We start from the raw sequence: 23,132 nt of genomic DNA, 5'->3' as shown, positions 1-23,132 counted from the left end.
GCCCGCCAGGCTTCTCTGTCCATTTTCCAGGATTCTCCAGGCAAGAGTACTGGAGTGGGTTGTCATTTCCTCCTCCAGGGGATCTTCCTGATCCAGGGATGGAACCTGTGTCTCCTGCGTCTCCTGCATTGGCAGGCGGATTCCTTATCACTGAGCCACCTGCAAAGCACCATATTGCCTAAAATGAAAGAGGGAATAATCCAGGTTAGTATAAATACTAACACATGAACCATAAATGCTTCCTGAGAATGTTTCCTGTTTCTCGCAATATGTGCGAATCACTCACTTTCATTAAGCAGAATTGTTTTTATGGACTGCTGAATTATTCCTTGCAGTACCATATTTTGTTGCTTCTGAGATTGGTTTGGAAGGGAACAGTCATTATCTTAAACATTGCCAGTGTTTATCCAGGTTTCTGTGGTAAATTTGTTGAGATTTTCAAAAGCTGTTCAAAATATGAATATCCAAATATGTGCAAAGTACACAATTTTTTTTTCCTTTTCTCCATGAAGGCTTGCTCTTGGGAGGGCTATTAAAGAAAACTTCTATTAGGGGAAACTTCCCAGTTATCATTTCTCCTATTCACTTTCCAATTCTGGTATCCATGCTCTTTTGATTTTGAGACTGTTCAACACATCAAGTTGTGGAGAATGACTTTAGCTCTTTAGTTTAAGGGAGCTTTTAGTTTGACTTGGTAGGCATGCAATACCGGGAAGAATAAATCCAATGATATCGCTACCAACCATCTTAGTTGGGAGAAGTGGTCTGGCCATATCTCCATTAAAATATGGAGAAGATTTTTGTGTGACATGACCTTGCTAGGTTAGGTGTACTTGCTGTGGGATGGTGCTTTACCTAAATGCAAATCCTTTAGTGTCCTTTGGATCGTGACATGTGATGCGAAGGTCTTGTCACTCACTCCAGACTGGCCCAGATCTGCTCCTAGAGCTCTGGTGTTCTTTCTTGAAGGTGTTTCTTTCTAAGTGAACCTGGAAACCTGCCTGGTTGGATGATGCTACTATACACTTCCTGTGTGTGTGTGTGTGTGTGTGTGTGTGTGTGTGTCCTCATTCCATGATCCTGGCTGAAGATTCAGATGCAGCTCTTTGAGAACTCCTTTGCTTTCTATACCCAAAGACAGAACACAGAATCTTTTTTATTTTAATGGTTTAAGAACTAAGCATCACAACGGGGAAAGAAATGAGATAATACCATGAACAAACTCCAAGAAGTTGAAAATGTTTAAGAAATCTCATGAAGTTTCTTGGCTCCTGTAGGCCCTTTTGTAATTCTTTATTTTTCATTGTCCATCTTGAAAACCAATTCTATGACAGCAAGTTTGTGTGTATCCTATGTACTAAGAACCCAGAAAACAAATCATGATATAGCAAAGGAAAAAAAGATATTGGTTACAGAACACATTTTACTAAAACAAACTCAACCAAAGAGCAGAGGGCTCATAGATTTGGCTATCAAATTAATATGTAGAAATCAAGTCTCTGTGTAGTAAGATTTCTTAATTAAAGCCGAGCCTAGGAAATGTAAAACAGAACCCATTTCTTACTGAAACGGAGCAGAATGTAACCTCAGTTGGTAGCTAAAAATAAAAAGGGCTGAGGTGATGACTGAGGGTGTCTTTGTCGATTTCAGCGCCGTCATAACCAAGATTTACAAATGCCACATTCTATATTGCCCCAAGGAAACCAGGATTATCATCTTCCTGTCTGTTCCATTGTCCTTCTGACTTGTGGAATTTGTATACTTGTCTACTGTAATTATCTATCCTTTCTCTCCAGCCAGTACAGTTTCAATGGCTCCTGGAAGGAAATATATTTCTTTGTGACTGTCTGGCACAGAGCAGTGTGTCCTTAAAGCCTCATACTGTGTTCTTCCTTAGGAAGAAAACTAATAATGCTAAATATAAAGTCAACTACAGCACAGTAAACCATTGACATTTTATGGTTCTGAGTTTTTATTCTTGGCAGTTGAAATATGCTTGGTAGTTAATTTTACATCAGGCTGCATCCCAAGAGTTTGTGTGTGGCAGCTTTAAATAGAGAAAATGAGTATTTTTAAAACAGCCCAGCAACTATTGGTATGAATCAAGTAATTTTGGGATACAAATGGATAGTGAATAAAATCTGTTCCATAATTTTGTTGAAACTACCTGCATCTGACATGAAAGTGGGCACTAAATCTGGAGCACATTTTCTTTGGCTCTGAGGGTGCCAGTAGGACCTTTTCCTCACTGAAGGACACCCCGCACTAAGCTTTTCTGTGGATTCCTAACATCACCCTACTGCCCAAGGTAGTGAAGTAGGGGGAGGCACCAAAGACTAATTTGACTTCTGATCTGGGGCATAAAAATAGAAGCTAGCCTGTAAGGAGTTGTTTGGATTAAATGAGAAATGTGTGTAAAACATACCACAGAGCTGGAGCAGCCTACTTAGCAAATGTCCTAGACATGCTTGTACCAGCTCTGTCCTTGGGCCGTTTATGTAAAGTTTCTGAGTCTCAATTTCTTTACCTGTAAGATTTAGAATGTGTGAATCATACTGAATCATTAGGTTTTAAGGACAAAGGGCCCACATGGAGTGAAAGCGCTGTTAGTCCTCACCAGTCCCAGCGAGTGTAGCTCTTCTGTGCTGGTTCCAGAAATGTTACCATTCAACCATTTCATTGGTAGGATAACAGCAGAAGCAACTTTATTTCATTATGTATTTTCACCTTGTCCTCCTGCCCTTTTTGTCTTACCTCCCTTTTCCACCCCAGGAAACTGCCTAAGACAGATCTCATCATTTTCATTCAGACATTAGAGACAGTCTCATTTTCAGCCATTAGAAAATCCAATCTTGTCTAAATGCAAACATATATCTCTCATTCTGAGAAACTTGTATGCAGGTCAAGAAGCAACAGTTAGAACCGGACATGGAACAATGGACTGGCTCCAAATTGAGAAAGGAATACATCAAGGCTGTTTATTGTCACCCTGTTTATTTAACATATGCAGAGTACAGCATGCAAAATTCTGGGCTGGATGAAGCACAAGCTGGAATCAAGATTGCTGGGAAAAATATCAGTAACCTCAGATATGCAGATGACACCACCCTTGTGGCAGAAAGCAAAGAGGACTAAAGAGCCTCACGATGAAAGTGAAAGAGGAGAGTGAAAAAGTTGTCATAAAACTCAACATTCAGAAAATTAAGGTCATGGCATCCGGTCCCATCACTCGTGGCAAATAGATGGGGAAACAATGGAAACAGTGACAGACTTTATTTTCTTGGGCTCCAAAATCACTGCAGATGGTAATTGCAGCCATGAAATTTAAAGACACTTGCTCCTTGGAAGAAAAACTATGACAAACCTAGACAGCATATTAAAAAGCAGAGACATTACCTTGCCAACAAAGGTCCGTCTAGTCAAAGCTGTGGTTTTGCCAGTAGTCCTGTATGGATGTGAGAGTTGGACTATAAAGAAAGCTAAGCGCCAAAGAATTGCTGCTTTTGAACTGTGGTGTTGGAGAAGACTCCTGAGAGTCCCTTGGACTGCAAGGAGATCCAACCAGTCCATCCTAAAGGAAATCAGTCCTTAATATTCATTGGAAGGACTGATGCTGAAGCTGAAGCTCCAGTTCTTTGGTCACCTGATGCAAAGAGCTGACTCATTGGAAAGACCCTAATGCTAGGAAAGATTGAAGGCGGGAAGAGAAGGGGACGACAGAGGGTGAGATGTTGGATGGCATGATTGACTCAATGGACATGAGTTTGAGGAAACTCTGGGAGACAGTGCGGGACAGGGAAGCCTGGTGTGCTGCAGTCCATGGGGTCGCAAAGAGATGGGACACAACTGAGTGACTGAACAACAACAGTCTCTCAATTAAAAAGCTTCCCCTTTCACAGCTTGCTCTTGTGAAACCTATGGTAGGCAAGGGGAGCACAGTAGCCAATAAGGTTACACTTCCTCAGCTTTCCACAGGTTTATCCCTGTCCTCAAGGCTTTTTGTGCTTCTTCCCCTGTGAGGGGGACGGATGGGAATGGATAGGTGAATCTGAAGGGGCTGGAGCTGCCCCATGCTCCTCCTCTCCCGTCACCCTGGGGAGTTCTTCGAAGCTTCACCGCAGGGGATCTTCCCTCTGCACTTCCTCGGTGCAGGGGGGGTTTTCTCACTGATGCGGTTAGGCTCCCCGCAGGTCCAGTCCTTGGGGTCCTCTGCAGCCCCCTTTTGGTATAGCGCCTGCTCCACTGGAGGATGTGTGCCTGCTCCCGTCAGCGGCTTTGCTCACCCTCAGTCGGGGCCAGCCGACGTCCCCAGGTGAGCGTGGTCATCCCAGCTCTGGCCCCCTGGTTCTGCGGAGGACAGCCAGGTGCTCTCACGGACTCCTTCCCACACGCTGTGCTGGAGCCCCTGGGGCCTCTTGCCCCAGGCGCCGCGTCCCTGTGGTCCTCACCTTCCCCCACAGGCTGGTGGAAGGAAGGTGGGGGGGGGCGGCTGATCAGGGATGACAGAGCCAGCGTGACGGGAGTTCAGCGTGAATGCCCTGATAGCTCTGTTTAAGTATGTCAACTCTTAGTGTATATGTACCACAGCTTCGTTATCCATCCACCTGCTGATGGGCATCTAGGTTGCTTCCATGTCCTGGCTATTATAAACAGTGCTGCAATGAACATTGGGGTACACGTGTCTCTTTCAGATCTGGTTTCCTCAGTGTGTATGCCCAGCAGTGGGATTGCTGGGTCATATGGCAGTTCTATTTCCAGTTTTTTAAGGAATCTCCACACTGTTCTCCATAGTGGCTGTACTAGTTTGCATTCCCACCAACAGTGTAAGAGGGTTCCCTTTTCTCCACACCCTCTCCAGCATTTATTGCTTGTAGACTTTTGGATAGCAGCCATCCTGACTGGTGTGTAATGGTACCTCATTGAGGTTTGATTTGCATTTCTCTGATAATGAGTGATGTTGAGCATCTTTTCATGTGTTTGTTAGCCATCTGTATGTCTTCTTTGGAGAAATGTCTGTTTAGATCTTTGGCCCATTTTTTGATTGGGTCATTTATTTTTCTGGAATTGAGCTGCAGGAATTGAGCTTGTATATTTTTGAGATTAATCCTTTGTCTGTTAATCCTTTGTCTGTTTCTTCATTTGCTATTATTTTCTCCCATTCTGAGGGCTGTCTTTTCACCTTGCTTATAGTTTCCTTTGTTGTTCTCAGCCATTAAAAAGAATTCATTTGAATCAGTTCTAACGAGATGGATGAAACTGGAGCCCATTATACAGAGTGAAGTAAGCCGGAAAGATAAAGACCAATACAGTATACTAACACATATATATGGAATTTAAAAAGATGGTAACGATAACCCTATATGCAAAACAGAAAAAGAGACACAGATGTACAGAACAGACTTTTAGACTCTGTGGGAGAAGGCGAGGGTGGGATGTTCTGAGAGAATAGCATTGAAACAAGCATTCTATCAAGGGTGAAACAGATCACCAGCCCAGGTTGGATGCATGAGACAAGTGCTCAGGGCTGGTGCACTGGGAAGACCCAGAGGGATGGGATGGAGAGGGAGGCAGGATGGGGGATCGGGATGGGGAACACATGTAAATCCATGGCTGATTCATGTCAATGTATGGCAAAAATCACTACAATATTGTGAAGTAATTAGCCTCCAACTAATAAAAATAAATGGAAAAAAAAAAAGTATGTCAACTCTTAACACTCTGAGTTATAATTCCGATTAATGTTCCTCTGTTAAATTATATAGTTTTCTTAGCAGCTTTATTTGCTCTGAGAGGTCACAATTAGATCTGTTTTTTGCTTATGTATCCTAGTATGTTTTCAGTGTCCAAAGGGGTAGTATTATATACTTTTTCTTTTTTTTCCCCCTCAATAGCTTTGTTTTGGATTTGACCTAGATCTTTTTCTGTTGCTCATATTTATGTGAAACTAATTTTCCTAAACTTTTAGAAGTTATGGCTCTATTACTCAAGGTAGTTTTCTTAGTTTTTAGTGCTCCCTTTAGTTTTTATGTTTTTGAAGTGTTAGGGCATATATTCACTTACTCTTTGAGATTTCCTGGCTGTGTTTCCCTTCCCCTACTTACCTGGGTCCTCTCTTCCATTTTTCTACATTGCCCAAATTTTTACTGAATTTTTACCTTATTCCAAGAAGTTTCTGCCTACTGTGGGGGTTTCTCTCAGAAGGAAATTTTGGCTGTCTGATCTTGACAATTCATGTGACCCATACCGCTTCAGTCTTTTTCAGACGTTACTGTAGGGTGTCTTGCAGCAGTCATCAGCCATTTATAGTTTGTTTGTTTTTTTTTTTTGACTGCACTGTATCTTTGCTGTAGCACATGGGCTTAGTTGTCCCACAGCATGTGGGATCGTATCCCCGACCAGGGATAGAACCCGCATCTTCTGTATTGGAAGGCAGATCCTTATTGGAAGGCAGAACCGCTGGACCACCAGGGAAGTTCCCATCCACTGTTGAGTTGGTCAAAATGCTCCCAGTCTTGGGTGCTGTTTTCAAATTGGCTGGTCTTGTTCCCCAGGGAATACCTGTACACTGTTTTGCTCTTTCATTTCTTAGACCCACAGACACCCCATTTCTTCTCTCTGTCTTCTCCCACATAGACACCCACGCCATGTGGATCTTGTGGATGCTGTCACTTTATTGTTACTGCTTTATTTAGGGATGTGGGGGTCTTTTTTGGGGTCTTTTTTGTGGTTTTTGTTGCAAAGTTGTCTTGTTCTCCCATCTAGTTGATTGCTCTTTTTACATTAAGATTCTTTACAAAAGTATTTTACTATATAAACATGAAATGATAGCCCTAGTAAAATAACAAATTAGATTCTTTTATGAACAACATGTTATGTTATTCTTTAAAATCAAGTGTTGTGATTCAATATAAAGGATAATGTTAAATTATTTATTCCCCAGTTCAATAGCCAGTAAGAACCAATGCCTAAATGTTTCTTTCATTAAGTCTGTTCTATTATAGAATTATATAAGTTGTCAGGAGTAGTGCAGGAGCCTGAAGCTAGGAATAGTGGAGCTGTTACCATCCCTAGGCTGGAAGCTACAAAAGCAGGGTGTGTGTGTGTGGTCGGGGGGAGTGGGTATTAATACTTCCTTGAGAGAACCAATGACTTTCTTTTGAGGGACACAGTCAAGTTGAGGAGACAATTCTCCTTCCAAGGAGAGAATTAGGGACATAATATCCTGACCATATTGTCTTCTCTTTTCAATTTTTGCTTGAGCATCCTTACTGGCTGAACACAAAATGTGTGAGTGCCTGTGGGGTAAGACTAGGGTGAAAGGAGAGATAAGGTGCCCGTATTAAACAAATATAAAATAGCCAATATACTATTTAATTGTCTCATTGGATAGAACTGTCTCAGGCTAAACTTGTATCCCCGTGTTATATGATACATTTGTGGCTTATAAATATGTCATGTTGATTTAACAATACAGCCTTCCCACTACTGAAACAGAAAGACAGCACTCTTCTTACCTGTACACTTGGCTGTTAACTATTAATAGATGAGGGTGAACTTATATTTTTAGCCCTACCTTCTCTCTCCTTCGAATATTATTCATTAAAAAATAAACCAAGGTATTTGGAAATAAAAGGCAAATTCAGAAAATCCAATTATTAGTTTATGAAAATTTTAAAGATCTTTTTACCCACCAATTTATATACATGCTCATAGCCAACTATGTCATGAACTTATTCTAGTATTGAAATGATAATACTTTATCCCAGCTCATCTTTGTTGACACATAATGATGACATCAAAAAGATCTTTTATCTGTTGTTACCATGATGATTGCTTAAGTATATGTATTTCTCAAGACACCTTGGGTTATGCAGCTGGTACCAGATCGCTCAAATCTCAGTGGCTTAAAACAGGAATACACCCAGTGAGGTCCAGCAGTAGACCTCTGCTCTTCACAGTTATTCGTGGTTCCCAAGTAAAGTGCGTTACCATCTCATGATACTTTCATTTCATAATGCGTTTATCTAGTCAGCACAGCAGGTGGAGAACTCTGAAGGGTCTCGTGCCAATATTTAAACATTCCTGCCTGGAAAAGGGCATGCAACACTTCCACTCATAACATTGACTAGAATTAGTTTTTAGACCCTGCCTGACTTGATGGACATGAGTTTGAGTAAGCTCCGGGAGTTGGTGATGGACAGGGAAGCCTGGTGTGCTGCAGTCCATGGGGTCGCAAAGAGTCAGACACAACTGAGTGACTGAACTGAACTGAACTGAATCCCAACTATGCCTGGAGGTACAGTATTATGTGTCCAGGAGGAAGACCTGGGTATTAGTGAGCATTGATAATGTCTATCAAAGTATGAGTTTCTCTTGTGTTGCAGGAGATCAAGACATCTTGTGAATTGCCATATATATATATTTTTTGTACATTCTCTTTGGATACTCAGCCTCTAATCTTAACCCTTTAACACCTGGTACCAAATTTCTTTCTTCCCCAGGTCAGCTATGGTGGAGCTTTACTCAGAAAGCATCCTAAATTCTGAATCTGTCTTAAGATGATCACATACTTCAACTTGAAGACTAAACTTGAAACAGACTACAGAAGACAAGGACTCCTTTACTCTAGACACATAAGGTTTTAATGAAAATGACTGTGAAGTACAGTAATCTAGCAACTATGAGAGATGTCACCCAGAAGATGAGAATGATTAAGAGATGCCACATGTTGCTTTTCTTCACAGAGGACACAGAGGACTATCCAAGGTATGCATTCAATACACATACCCCTAGGAGTAGGAGGAGGAGAGGCGATGCATGCTCAATCATGTCTGACTCTTTTTTTGGCCTCATGGGCTGCAGCCCACCAGGTTCCTCTTTCCATGGAATTTTCTAGGCAAGAGTACTGGAGTGGGTTGCCTTTTCCTTCTCCAGGGGATCTTCCCGACCCAGGAATGGAACCCACAACTCCCATGTCGCGTTCATTGGCAGGTGAATTCTTTACCACTGCTTCACCTGGGAAGCCCCTTATGCACAGCCCTGAATGATCTCCAAATTACAGAAAATGTGTTATTGTTAACTTCGGTTTCTTTGAGTCATCACTCTGCTTCTCAGTACGAAGAAAATTAGTTCCTCAGGAACTTTGACTCTCTCTGAAATAATTTGTATATTGATTGGGAGAACTGGTTACTGTATTTTTCCAAGTTCCTTTCATCATTTTTATTATTGTGTAGGCTGTGAAAATATTAATATGAAGGGACATGAAGATTAATATGTATAAATCTATTTAATATATTATTTATTATGTAGAAGTCAATACTAAATTGGATTTTTTGGTACTGAATCAATGCTCAGAAAGATTCAAAACTTTTAGGTCAAAAGGTGAAAATCCTCCTCTTCATTCCACTGAGCAGGGATACTAATTCCTAGGAAACCTTTTGGTGATAAGACATTTCCAAAGTGTTAATTAAGGAGCTGGCCCGTCCAAGTAAGTCCTTTGATTTTTAGTTTTATTGGAAACATCACAAACTATCTTGATGAAAACAACTTTCTTTTGCTTCCCCAACAGAATTCTTAGATTTCTGACTTGGCAAAGTGCAACCATTTTCATTACTTTCAGATCATTATTTATATAATTCTGTGCTAACCTTCCAGCATTTTTTGCCTAATGGTTCTTAAAGTCAACAGTCTGAGCAATTTGGGGAGATATTGTCAGTGTTGTGTGTTGAGGAATTAAGCTTTGATGAAGACCATTCCACCTCTATTTTTGCAATGCATGAAGAGAGAGAGTGGAATGGTCACTGCTAGGGTAGAAATCGGAAATTTTATTTATGGGAGCTCTAGATATGCACTTGGTAAGAAAAAACTAGCAACAAAATCAATATAAAGGAAATGCTGTCTTTCTAAGCTTGCTTGCAATTTCATTTTACTTTTGAAATATTAGATTTCAAAAATAATATTTTCTCATTATTGAAAAGTTAAATGCTATACAAATATTTAACAGTAAGTGAAATTCCTGTACCACCTCATTCTTCAGAAGTAACTCTCATATATAGTTTGTCTATATTCTTTATACTCTTCCAGAATTTAGTTTTTATTTTTTATGAGATTCTTTTCCTCTTCCTCCTCTTCGCTCTCCTCTGATGTCCTCCTCTTCTCCTCCTCTTCTCCCTCTTCCTCCTCCCCTTCATTCTCCTCTCCTTACTCCTCTTCCCTATATCTCCCATTCTCATTCCCCACTCCTCTTCTTCTCTTTCTGTCCTCTGAATTAACACCTGTAGTATTGCGGTTCAAAGATTCTGAACTTTCAGAATTTTAGTAGACTGTCAGTAAATGTTTTTCCAATTGATATGTTATTAATTACTCTGCCAAGTAAAGTTGTTTCAAGCAATACTGTCTATTATCTATCATTGGTCTTTATAAATCTTTATTAATTCTGTTTTAATTTAAATTTCTTTTAATTGTTAGGTTCAGCTCCTTTTTATAAGTTTATTGGCCCACAGAATTTTTTCTACAAGTTGCCTGTTGATATGTATCTTTTCCCTATTTGGTTATTTGCCTTTTTAAATACAAACTTCTATATAATGTTAATAGGCTTCCTAGGTGGCACTAGTGGTAACAAATCTGCCTGCCAGTGTAGGAGACACAAGAGACACAGATTCAATCCCTGGGTCAGGAAGATCCCCTGGAGTAGGGAATGGCAACCCATTCCGATAATCTTGCCTGGAAAACTCCATAGACAGAGGAACCTGGTGGGCTACAGCCCATGGGGTTGCACAGAGTCTGAGCACACAATATATATATATTAATTTGGTGATTAATATATTAACAAATACATTATATATATTATTTATTTATCATATATTATATATTAATTTGTTAAATATTATATCATATATTAATTTGTTAATATATGATATAATAAATTATATCATATATTAATATGTTATATAATTATATATTAAGTTAATATATGATATATCATATATTAATATATTAATTTGTTAATATATGATGTATTAGCTTATTATATCATATATTGATTTATATATTAATCAATATATATCATTATATAATATGTTAATTTGTTAATAGATGATATATTAACATATATGATATATAAATATGTTGCATATATTAATGTATATCATATATTAAATGTTTAATATTTTAATTTGTTAATTTGTTAATATATGATATATAAATGTTACATATATTAATATATATTAGAGATGTTAGACTTTTGTCTTTTCTGTGATTTATCTGTACTTTTTTTCTGATCACTCTGCCTTCTTTATTTTGAAATGGTATATTTTGCCTTGCAAAAGTTTCAGATTTTCATGTGAACATATGTGTCTATTATTTTATTGCTTCTAGATATCATATCATGCTTGGAAATACCTCTTGAATTCTAAGTTTATGACACATATTAGCCATTGCTTCCTTTAGTTTTTTGTGAATTTACTTTTTTGCCTTGTATGTAAATTTTGGATATAAGTCATGGATTCACTTTTCCAATTTGCTGTCCTTTTCCAGATGACTGGTTCATTGTACAAGCCTCTTCTTTCAGTAGTCCATTTTTCTCTCCACTGATTAGAAATACCATCCTTATCAAATACATTTACATATACTTGAGTCTATTTTCTTGTATTCTGTCTATTTCTGTGCTGATCCTGGGATGTTTTATTATTGTAGCTTGAATATATTTGAATATTTAAAGGGGCTTCCACTTTCCTTTGTTCAAGTTATAGACCCAAATTTAAAAGTACAATGGGAATGTTGATTTTTATAACACTGATTTATAGATTAATTTGATAAAAAAGATACCTTTAAGTAAGTGAATCATTTACCCCCAAACAAAATGAAACTCATTTTTCAAGTCTTCTTTTATGGCCTTCATTGGAATTTTATACTCTTTTCCTCATCAGTTCAGTTCAGTTCGGTTGCTCAGTCATGTCTAACTCTTTGCAACCCCATGGACTGCAGCATGCCAGGCCCCCCGTCCATCACCAACTCCCAGAGTTTACTCACACTCATATCCATTGAGTCCGTGATGCCATCCAACCATCTCATCTTCTGTCATCCCCTTCTCCTCCCGCCTTCAGTCTTTCCCAGCATCAGGGTCTTTTCCAATGAGTCAGTTCTTTGCACCAGGTGACCAAAGTATTGGAGTTTCAGCTTCAACATCAGTCCTTCAAATAAACATTCAGGACTGATTTCCTTTAAGATGGACTTGTTGGATCTCCTTGCAGTCCAAGGGACTCTCAAGAGTCTTCTCCAACACTATAGTTCAAAAGCATCAGTTCTTCAGTGCTCAGCTTTCTTTATAGTCCAACTCTCACATCCATACATGACTACTGGAAAAATCATAGCTTTGACTAGACTGACCTTTGTTGGCAAAGTAATGTCTCTGCTTTTTAATATGTTGTCTAGGTTGGTCATAACTTTTCTTCCAAGGAGCAAGTGTCTTTTCATTTCACAGCTGCAGTCACCATCTGCAGTGAATTTGGAGTCCCCCAAAATAAATTCTGTCCATGTTTCCAATGTTTCCCCATCTATTTGCCATGAAGTGATGGGACTGGATGCCATGATCTTAGTTTTCTGAATGTTGAGTTTTAAGCCAACTTTTTCACTCTCCTCTTTCACTTTCATCAAGAGGCTCTTTAGTTCTTCTTGACTTTCTGCCATAAGTATGGTATCATCTGCATATCTGAGGTTATTGATATTTCTCCTGGCAATCTTGATTCCAGTTTGTGCTTCATCCAGAAAATGCAGAAAAATCCAACAGAAAATTGGATTAAAGATTTACTGAGCATGGCCTCCCCCCATCAGAACAAGACCCGTTTCCCCCTCAGTCAGTCTCTCCCATTAGGAAGCTTCCATAAGCCTCTTAGCCTTCTCCATTAGTGGGCAGACAGACTGAAAACCACAATCACAGAAAACTAACTAATCTGATCACATGGACAGCCTTGTCTAACTCAATGAAACTAAGCCATGCTGTGTAGGGCCACCCAAAATGGATGGGTCATGGTGGAGAGTTCTGACAAAACGTGGTCCAATGGAGAAGGGAATGGCAAACCCATTCAGTATTCATGCCTTGAGAACCCCATGAACAGTATTAAAAGGCAAAAAGATAGGACACTGAAAGATGAACTCACCAGGACAGTAGGTGCCCAATATGCTACTGGAGATCAGTGGAGAACTAACTGCAGAAAGAATGAAGAGATGGAGCCAAACTAAAAACAACCCTCAATTGTGGATGTGACTGGTGATGGAAGTAAAGTCTTGATGCTGTAAAGAGCAATACTGCATGGGAACCTGAAATGTTAGGTCCATGAGTCAAGGTAAATTGGAAGTGGTCAAACAGGAGATGACAAGAGCGAACATCAACATTTTAGGAATCAGTGAACTAAAATGGACTGGAATGGATGAATTTAACTCAGATGACCATTATGTCTACTACTGTGGGCAAGAATCCCTTAGAAGAATTGGAGTAGCCATCATAGTCAACAAAAGAGTCCAAAATGCAGTACTTGGATGCAATCTCAAAAATGACAGAATGATCTCTGTTCATTTCCAAGGCAAACCATTCAATATCACAGTAATCCAAATCTATGCCCTGACCAATAATGCTGAAGAAGCTGAAGTTGAATGGTTCTATGAAGACCTACAAGACCTTCTAGGACTAACACCCAAAAAAGATGTCCTTTTCATTATAGGGGACTGGAATGCAAAAGTAGGAAGTCAAGAAATACCTGGAGTAATAGGCAAATCTGGCCTTGGAGTACGGAATGAAGCAGGGCAAAGGCTAATAGTTTTGCCAAGCGAATGCATTGGTCATGGCAAAAACCCTCTTTCAACAACACAAGAGAAGACTCCACACATGGACATCAACCGATGGTCAACACTGAAATCAGATTGATTATATTCTTTGCAGCCAAAGATGAAGAGGCGCTATACAGTCAGCAAAAACAAGACCTGGAGCTGACTGTGGCTCAGATCATGAACTCCTTATTGCCAAATTCAGACTTAAATTGAAGAAAGTAGGGAAAACCACTAGACCATTCAGGTATGACCTAAATCAAATCCCTTTCGATTATACAGTGGAAGTGATAAATAGATTCAAAGGATTAGATCTGATAGACAGAATGCCTGAAGAACTATGGACGGAGGTTCATGACATTGTTCAGGAGGCAGTGATCAAGACCATCCCTAAGAAAAATAAATGCAAAAGGCAAAATGGTTGTCTGAGGAGGCCTTACAAACAGCTATGAAACGAAGAGAAGCAAAAAGCAAAGGAGAAAAGGAAAGATATTCCCATTTGAATGCAGAGTTCCAAAGAATAGCAAGGAGAGGCAAGAAAGACTTCCTCAGTGATCAATGCAAAGAAATAGAGGAAAACAATGGAATGGGAAAGACTAGAGATCTCTTCAAGAAAATTACAGATACCAAGGGAACATTGCATGCAGAGATGGGCACAATAAAGGACCAAAAGGTATGGACCTAACAGAAGCAGAAGAGATTAACAAGAGGTGCCAAGAACACACAGAAGAACTATACAAAAAAGATCTTCATGACCCAGATAATTACAGCGGTGTGATGACTCACCTACAGCCAGACATCCTGCAATGTGAAGTCAGGTGGGCCTTAGAAGTGTCACTACAAACAAAGCTAGTGGAGGTGATGAAATTCCAGTTGAGCTATTTCAAATCGTAAAAGATGATGCCGTGAAAGTCCTGCAGTCAATATGCCAGCAAATTTGGAAAACTCAGCACTGGCCACAGGACTGGAAAAAGTCTGTTTTAATTCCAGTCCCAAAGAAAGGCAATGCCAAAGAATGCTCAAACTACCGCATAATATAATCTGGTGTCATGAAACATACAGCTGAAGGTATTTAGATGGAAGTGAGAAAGGAACAAGCAACAGAGAGGCTATCCACCTCAATCCCATGCTCAGGGACATAAGGACTGAGGGAGAAAATCAGTTTTTTCCTGCACAGTCATGACAGAGGGCTCTGCAGGAAGCAACGCCTTTAGGGCAATGCTGACTATGCTGTGTGTGTACATGCTCAGTCGTGTCCAACTCCTTGTGACCCCATGGGCTGTAGCCCGCCAGGCTCCTCTGTCCATGGAATTCTCCAGGTAAGAAAACTGGAGTGGGTTGCCATTTCCTCCTCCAGGGAATCTTCCTGACTTAGAGACGGAACCTGTGTCTCCTGCTTTGGCAGATGGATTCTTTACTGCTGAGCCACAGGGGAAGCCTAGGACCATGCCAGATTTCCTTTGGAGTAAGAAGATAAGAGAATCAGAGAAGGGGCTGGGAATGTTTGGGATCGTGACAATAATAGAGTCCCAAAACTCTAGTTAGTAAAAACATTCCTGGTGGGTTGGGTGAAGAGAATAGATGAGGAGCTAGCAGAATGTTATGGGGTTTCGAAGGTAGGAGATGAGGGTGTACCTAGCCATCTGGGGTTGCAGAGATAACATACACCTAAAGGCTATAGTGAGATTCAAGGCAGGATATGGTAGCAGCCTGAGTGTTTGGGGCAGGAACAATTGTGTGCTTGAAGCTCCCTCTTGATCCTGTTGACAGAGGAAGTGGATCTTTTGCCCTGTATCATAGGGTTGCATTCCCCTGAACTAGAGCACAGTCTGCTTTTGATGGGATAGGCTCTGCTTTGAACTTTGAATCTAAGTGGAATTGGGATTCTGGGGGAGCTTGTTGTTAGTTAATGTTGAAAGACAGCCACACCCCCACCCCAGCATCTTTGTCACTGTCTAGGTCGAAGGCATTGGAAGGATAGGTCTCAGATTCTGTGAACAGCCCTCCTTGATGCCTGATGTGGGGATAGGGTCATAAATGACTCTTGATCTGCTATTTGTCAGAGAGTAGGTAAGCTCTTCAACATGCTTATATAGGCATTGTTTAAATTGTCCCCTGAAGACTTAAATGGAAGGTGAGATTTTATGTGTGTGTGTGGTGGGGTGGGGTGGAGGGCAGTGATGTGTGAGCTTGGATAGCAGGCAGTCTGTAGCTTTAGTTCAGATATGTTGTTTCTACACACTTTACAGAAATGACAAATCATCTGTCTTTAGACATCTTTCATTCTGGGTGTGTATGTGTGGGTGTGAGGTTGGGATGATATATGAAAAAGAGGTACTACCTTCTAATTTTGTTTGTTTTAAAGATCCTAATGATGGATTTTCCCAGTTAGGTTCATACAAAATAAAAATGACTCATGGCCTCTTACCATCTTCAACCTTGTCTCATTGTTTGTCCTTGGATGTACAGATAATACTTAAGTGGATGCTTTTTTTTTCTTCAAGGTTTAACCTGACACTGGTATTTTCCCTTTTTACTTAAGGGATGTTATCTTGTAAAACAAAAACTGATCAAGATTATGGAGATGGATTTCAGTTCTCAACATTTCCCTGTGGTTGTGTCCAAATTTCATTGTTTATGGAAGAGTAGATATTATTGGAAGTCTTTTTTATAGATTGTGGTAGTACCCTAGTATTATTGTAGATGAGAGTTTTGTAACTAACTCAGGTTCATTTTGTTTATTTTAATAGACTTCAAGGAGGGTGGTTCTATACACATTTTCTCGTGGTGCCATCTTCTAGCAAGTCCTTGCTTGTGTGTCTTATTCCTGACTACATAACTGAGTGTTGAGATTTCAGAGGCTTTCATTTATGTCACTAGAGTATGTGTTGACTAAAATAATTATATTAATATCAGTAAAGAACCTGAATAACTAGGTGATATTGATGTTTGCACCTATTCATGCTGTGCATACACATTTTTAATTGAAGTTCAAAACCTTTTAGTGCATAGCATCATGAATACTGTGACTGATTTGAAATATTTAAAATATTTTCAAAATATTTTGAGGGTAAAATATTTTGCAGTTTTATTTGTTTTCTGCTGCTGTGTAACAAATGACTACAAGAAGCTTGAAATAATGTAATACTTTACCATTTACCGTATAATAGCTTACCATTCTGTGGGTTAGAAGTTCAGTATGGAATGCCTGGATTCTCTACTTAGAGTACCACACTGTGTTGGCCTGAATGAGTTATCTTCTGGAGACTCTGGAAAAATCTGTTTCTAAACTCATTTTTGTTGGCAATTTTTTTTTTTAAGACTGCGCTGTGGGGCTTGTAGAATCTTAGTTCCCTGACCAGGGATCAAACCCAGGCTTCCTGCAGTGGGAACATACAGTCCTAACCATTGGACTGCCAGGGAAGTCCTGGCAGAATTCTGTTCCTTGCAGTTGTAGAATTGAGGTCCTCTTTTCCTTGCTGGCTGTCAGCTGGGGGCTGCTCTTAGTTCCTGTGGACCACCTCTTTCATCTTCAAAGCCCAAGTGGTAGGTGGAATAATGTTCCCCATCCTCCTCCCCAGCCTCAAAGATCTCCATATCCTAATCCCTGAAACCTGTGAATATGTTACCTCATAGACAAAAGGGACTATGCAGATGTGATTAATTTCAGGTCTTGAGATGGGAGATTATCCTCAATTGTCTGGGTAAATTTGAGTAATCACAAAGGTCCTAATAGGAGAGAAGGCAATCAGAAGGCAGAGGCAGAGACAGGAGTGATGCAGCCAGGAACCAAGGGGTGCTGAAGCCTCTAGAAGCTAGAAGAGCAAGGGACAAATTCTCCCTTGGAACATCCAGAAGGACCAGCTGCTGACACTGTAATTTTAGCCTCTTCAGACTTAGCCTAGATTTCTGACCTCCAGAACTAATATAAGGGAATAGATGTGCATTGTTGTAAGTCACTAAATTTCTCATGATTTATTACAGCAGCAGTAAGAAATGAATATAACCTGCAATGGGAAATTTCTCCTCATTCACTCTCACTCACAATTTGAAGTCCTTTAACTTCCTCTTCTGATACCAGTGGATGGAAACTCTAGTTTTAAAAGGGGTTCACATGATTAGATCCAACCCACCCATATAATCTCTTAAATTTAAGGTCAACTTATTTGGGACCTTAATTATCTGCAAAATCCCTTCAGAGCAGAATTTAGATTAGTGTTTGAATAACTAGGAGAGGATGTGTGCACACCAAATGCCAGGAATCTTGGGGGACTGTCTCAGAGTTCTGCCTACCACAGAGATTAAAAACTTTAAAATATTTGAAGTATTTAAAGTATTTGAATCCTTCTCAAATACTGTCTTTTCTTACTTTAAGGTTTTTTTTTTTTTTTTCTGATCACAAAGCCTATTGCTTTACAATGCAATAATATTTTTTAGAAAGTTTCCATGGCACTAATTTAGTCAAAGGACACATGCAGTGAATTTACTTTGGAGACCTGCCTCTGGAATTTTTCATGACTACTCTTTCCCTCAGGGCAGAACTCATGATTCCTTGATGTGTTTTTCTATTCTAGTCATTATTTAAATTTCTCAGAGTTACTACAACCTGTAATCTCCACTTCCTTGATTTATTTAAGTTGCTAATGAAGTACATAGTGTATTGTTGATGTTTATTGAATGAATAGCAGTCTCTGTTCCACTTTGTCTTGTGGCTGTTTAGTGGGGTGTTTTGGCCTTTTCGCAGTCATTTTAACTCTCAGCTATCTCAGGCAAATAGAATTCTTTGTCTCTGCCTACCTCTATCACTTACCTATCCTAAATAACTTTTTTTCTAATTATCTTAAAAATTAAATTCCTTTTTTGGTTTGTGTTTCTTAATAAGCATCATTTCATCTTCTTTGTTTACTATTTTGCATTTTTTCCTATTCCAGTGAATTTTTGTGAATGGCAGGGAGTGTCCAATGAGAGGAAAATTACCTTCATTAGATGTTCCATCATAATTTATAAGCAATGTGTATCTCATAAACTAACATTTTATTAGGAAAAATAAAATCTTGTGCCCTATGAAAAGTTAAAAAATGAATTACACTTCTTTAAGAGACTGAGTGTTTTTATAAATATCTTCTTAATAGTCACTGTATAGTATTTTGTTTTCCACCTGGGACCAATGGAGGGACTCAGGTTAAAAGAAAAACATCATAAGGTTTTCTGAATGTGCCAGATGCTTTCCTTTAAACTTCTTCAATATTTCATGAGGAAAATTTCACAAAAAAATATGACATTGATTTATCAGCTCTGTCTGGGGCCTAAAAACATGAAGATTAAGAATAGAAATGTCTGAATAGTAGAATATAGTGAGGAGGTTTACTTAAATTAGTTACCTCTAACCAGGCCATCAGTGATCCTGCTCTGATGGAGTACTTAAGCACAAACACATTTCATTTAACGTGAAACCTAATCTTGCTAATTCGCCAAGAGAAAATGTCAGATTAGTGACTAATTTGCTTCCATCAAAATGTTTATCAGAACCTCATTATATCAGGGTATATGTAGCAAATATCATGGTTTCTGTATTTTTTAACATCCCAGTAGTACATCCTTGCATTATCTCACCAGTTATACTAATTGATAAATCATAGTGTGAATTTCCATTATACACATTTGAGAATTTTTAGTACTAAATCTGTAACTGAATAAGAAAATAGATAAAGAAAAAGCTAATTTATTATTGATGGTTACCTTTCTAAGTATTTTTATAAATCATATTTTGAGAGAATTCTGGGTCAATTGATTGCAATGTATGTGTTGAATTAATCCTTTATTACCACAATAATGCTGCATAAATACCCCAGCACTTCATGATTTATGCAACAACATGAAATTATTCTTATCTCAAAAGTTTATATTTGACTGCAGAGAGATCCAGCCCAGAACAATTAGGCAACTCTTCTTAAGGCTGCTAATTGGAGTTAAATCAGTTTTATGTGCCTTTCATTGTTCTTGGACCAGTTTCTGCTCCAGAGCACTTTCCTGTAGCAAAGAGCAGAAACTCTACAAGCATCATCCTCTGAGGTTCCTTTGGTCATGGTCAGTTGCATGGCCAAGCCCAGAATCCATGGATATAACAAACCCATGGAGGAGTGGGAAGGATAGGAGTAATTGAAGAGGAATCCAAACGATCTTGTAATTTTTTGTTCTTTATGAGAAATTATATGTATGAGAAATGATATGTGAGATGGAAAGGATCCGTATTTGTGAAATCATATGCAGATACACTGAATCACTAAATATTATCCCTTCTTTTCCATGGCATTCAATAAGCTTAAGAATAAATTTAAGTATAAATTTTCAAGTCCTTATTTTAGGACCTGAGATAAACTTTTTAGCAGCTATTTGCTTCATTTTTGTTTGTTTATTTACAGATGTAGGTATATCTTGTGGCTCAATAGAGCCCATACTTTTTTTTTTGTCTTATTTTTTCTCTAAGAATGAACGTATCTCAAGCAGGAGAGAAGAAATGGAAGAATGGCTGCTTCTCTAAACTGCTGTGCTAGGGCAGAATCCATATCTGTCTCTATTCCCTGCTATGTCTCTACACTCAGCCCAGTACTTTGCTCTTTGTAGGCTCTCAATAAATATTAAACTGATTACCAACTTACAAGAAAGTCCTCTTGTGTCCCACCTCTGTTTCTGCTTCAATTTTTGGTAATATGTACACTACCTGCGAGTTTTAGAACTAACACCCCAAAAAGATGTCCTTTTCATTATAGGGGACTGGAATGCAAAAGTAGGAAGTCAAGAAATACCTGGAGTAATAGGCAAATCTGGCCTTGGAGTACGGAATGAAGCAGGGCAAAGGCTAATAGAGTTTTGCCAAGAGAATGCACTGGTCATAGCAAACACCCTCTTCCAACAATACAAGAGAAGACTCTACACATGGACATCACCAGATGGTCAACTCCAAAATCAGATTGATTATATTCTTTGCAGCCAAAGATGGAGAAGCTCTATACAGTCAGCAAAAACAAGACCAGGAGCTGACTGTGGCTCAGACCATGAACTCCTTATTACCAAATTCAGACTTAAACTGAAGAAAGTAGGGAAAACCACTAGACCATTCAGGCATGACCTAAATCAAATCCCTTATGACTATACAGTGGAAGTGAGAAATAGATTTAAGGGACTAGATCTGATAGACAGAGAGCCTGATGAACTATGAACGGAGGTTCGTGACATTGTACAGGAGACAGGGATCAAGACCATCTCCAAGGAAAAGAAATGCAAAAAGGCAAAATGGTTGTCTGAGGAGGCCTTACAAATAGCTATGAAATGAAGAGAAGCAAAAAGCAAAGGAAAAAAGAAAAGATCTTCCCATTTGAATGCAGAGTTCCAAAGAATAGCCAGGAGAGATAAGAAAGCCTTCCTCAGCGATCAATGCAAAGAAATAGAGGAAAACAACAGAATGGGAAAGACTAGCTATCTCTTCAAGAAAATTAGAGATACCAAGGGAACATTTCATGCAAAAATGGGCACAATAAAGGACAGAAATGGTATGGACCTAACAGAAGCAGAAGATATTAAGAAGAGGTGGCAAGAATACACAGAAGAACTGTACAAAAAAGATCTTCACGACCCAGATAATCACAATGTTTGTGATCACTCACCTAGAGCCAGACATCCTGGAATGTGAAGTCAGGTGGGCCTTAGACAGCATCACAATGAACAAAGCTAGTGGATGTGATGGAATTCCAGTTGAGCTATTTCAAATCCTGAAAGATGACGCTGTGAAAGTGCTGCACTTAATATGCCAGCAAGTTTGGAAAACTCAGCAGTGGCCACAGGACTGGAAAAGGTCCGTTTTCATTCCAATCTCTAAGAATGGCAATCCCAAAGAATGCTCAAACTAGCGCACAATTGCACTCATCTCACACGCTAGTAAGGTAATGCTCAAAGTTCTCCAAGCCAGGCTTCAGCAATACATGAACCAAGAACTTCCAGATGTTCAAGCTGGTTTTAGAAAAGGCCGAGGAACCAGAGATCAAATTGCCAATATCTGCTGGATCATCGAAAAAGCAAGAGAGTTCCAGAAAAATATCTATTTCTGCTTTATTGACTATGCCAAAACCTTCGACTGTGTGGATCACAATAAACTGTGGAAAATTCTGAAAGAGATGGGAATACCAGACCACCTGACCTGCCTCTTGAGAAACCTGTATGCAGGTCAGGAAGCAACAGTTAGAACTGGACATGGAACAACAGACTGGTTCCAAATAGGAAAAGGAGTATGTCAAGGCTGTATATTGTCACCCTGCTTATTTAACTTATATGCAGAGTACATCATGAGAAATGCTGGGCTGGAAGAAGCACAGGCTGAAATCAAGATTGCCGGGAGAAATATCAATAACCTCAGATATGCAGATGACACCACCTTTATGGCAGAAAGTGAAGAGGAACTAAAAAGCCTCTTGATGAAAGTGAAAGAGGAGAGTGAAAAAATTGGCTTAAAGCTTAACATTCAGAAAACTAAGATCATGGCATCTGGTCCCATCACCTCATGAGAAATAGATGGGGACACGATGGAAACAGTGTCAGACTTTATTATTTTGGGCTCCAAAATCACTGCAGATGGTGATTGCAGTCATGAAATTAGAAGACACTATTCCTTGGAAGGAAAGTTATGACCAACCTAGACAGCATATTAAAAAGCAGAGACATTACTTTGCCAACAAAGGTCCGTCTGGTCAAGGTTATGGTTTTTCCAGTGGTCATGTATGGATGTGAGAGTTGGACTGTGAAGAAAGCTGAGCACCAAAAAATTGATGCTTTTGAACTGTGGTGTTGGAGAAGACTGTTGAGAGTCCCTTGGACTGCAAGGAGATCCAACCAGTCCATCCTAAAGGAAATCAGTCCTGGGTGTTCACTGGAAGGACTGATGCTGAAGCTGAAACTCCAATACTTTCGCCACCTCATGCGAAGAGTTGACTCGTTGGAAAAGACCCTGATGCTGGGAGGGATTGGGGGCAGAAAGAGAAGGGGACGACAGAGGATGAGATGGCTGGATGGCATCACCGACTCGATGGGCATGAGTTTGAGTAAACACCGGGAATTTGTGATGGACAGGGAGGCCTGGCGTGCTGCGATTCATGGGGTCGCAAAAAGTCGGACATGACTGAGTGACTGAACTGAACTGAACTGAACTGACACTCCCTGAGAATACAAGTTTTGTGTTCTTTATTGTGGTAAAATGTACATACCACACAGTTTACCATTTTAACCATGTTAAAATATATAATTCAAGGCCATTAAGTACA

The 23,132-nt window shown here is 39.4% G+C and overlaps 1 long non-coding RNA gene across 2 annotated transcripts in view; it reads left to right on the top strand.

Moving 5' to 3' along the window:
• Nucleotides 1–23,132, top strand: part of LOC133066788 (uncharacterized) — a 201,248-nt gene that overhangs the window by 84,552 nt on the left and 93,564 nt on the right. For both annotated transcript variants that reach the window (XR_009695203.1, XR_009695204.1), the window contains exon 3: nucleotides 8,502–8,766. This is a non-coding gene — a long non-coding RNA (uncharacterized LOC133066788). The remainder of the gene's footprint in view (nucleotides 1–8,501; nucleotides 8,767–23,132) is intronic.

Source organism: Dama dama, chromosome 12 (genome assembly GCF_033118175.1).
Source record: "Dama dama isolate Ldn47 chromosome 12, ASM3311817v1, whole genome shotgun sequence".
Lineage (NCBI taxonomy): Eukaryota > Metazoa > Chordata > Mammalia > Artiodactyla > Cervidae > Dama > Dama dama.
This window is presented reverse-complemented; position numbering and strand designations above follow the sequence as displayed.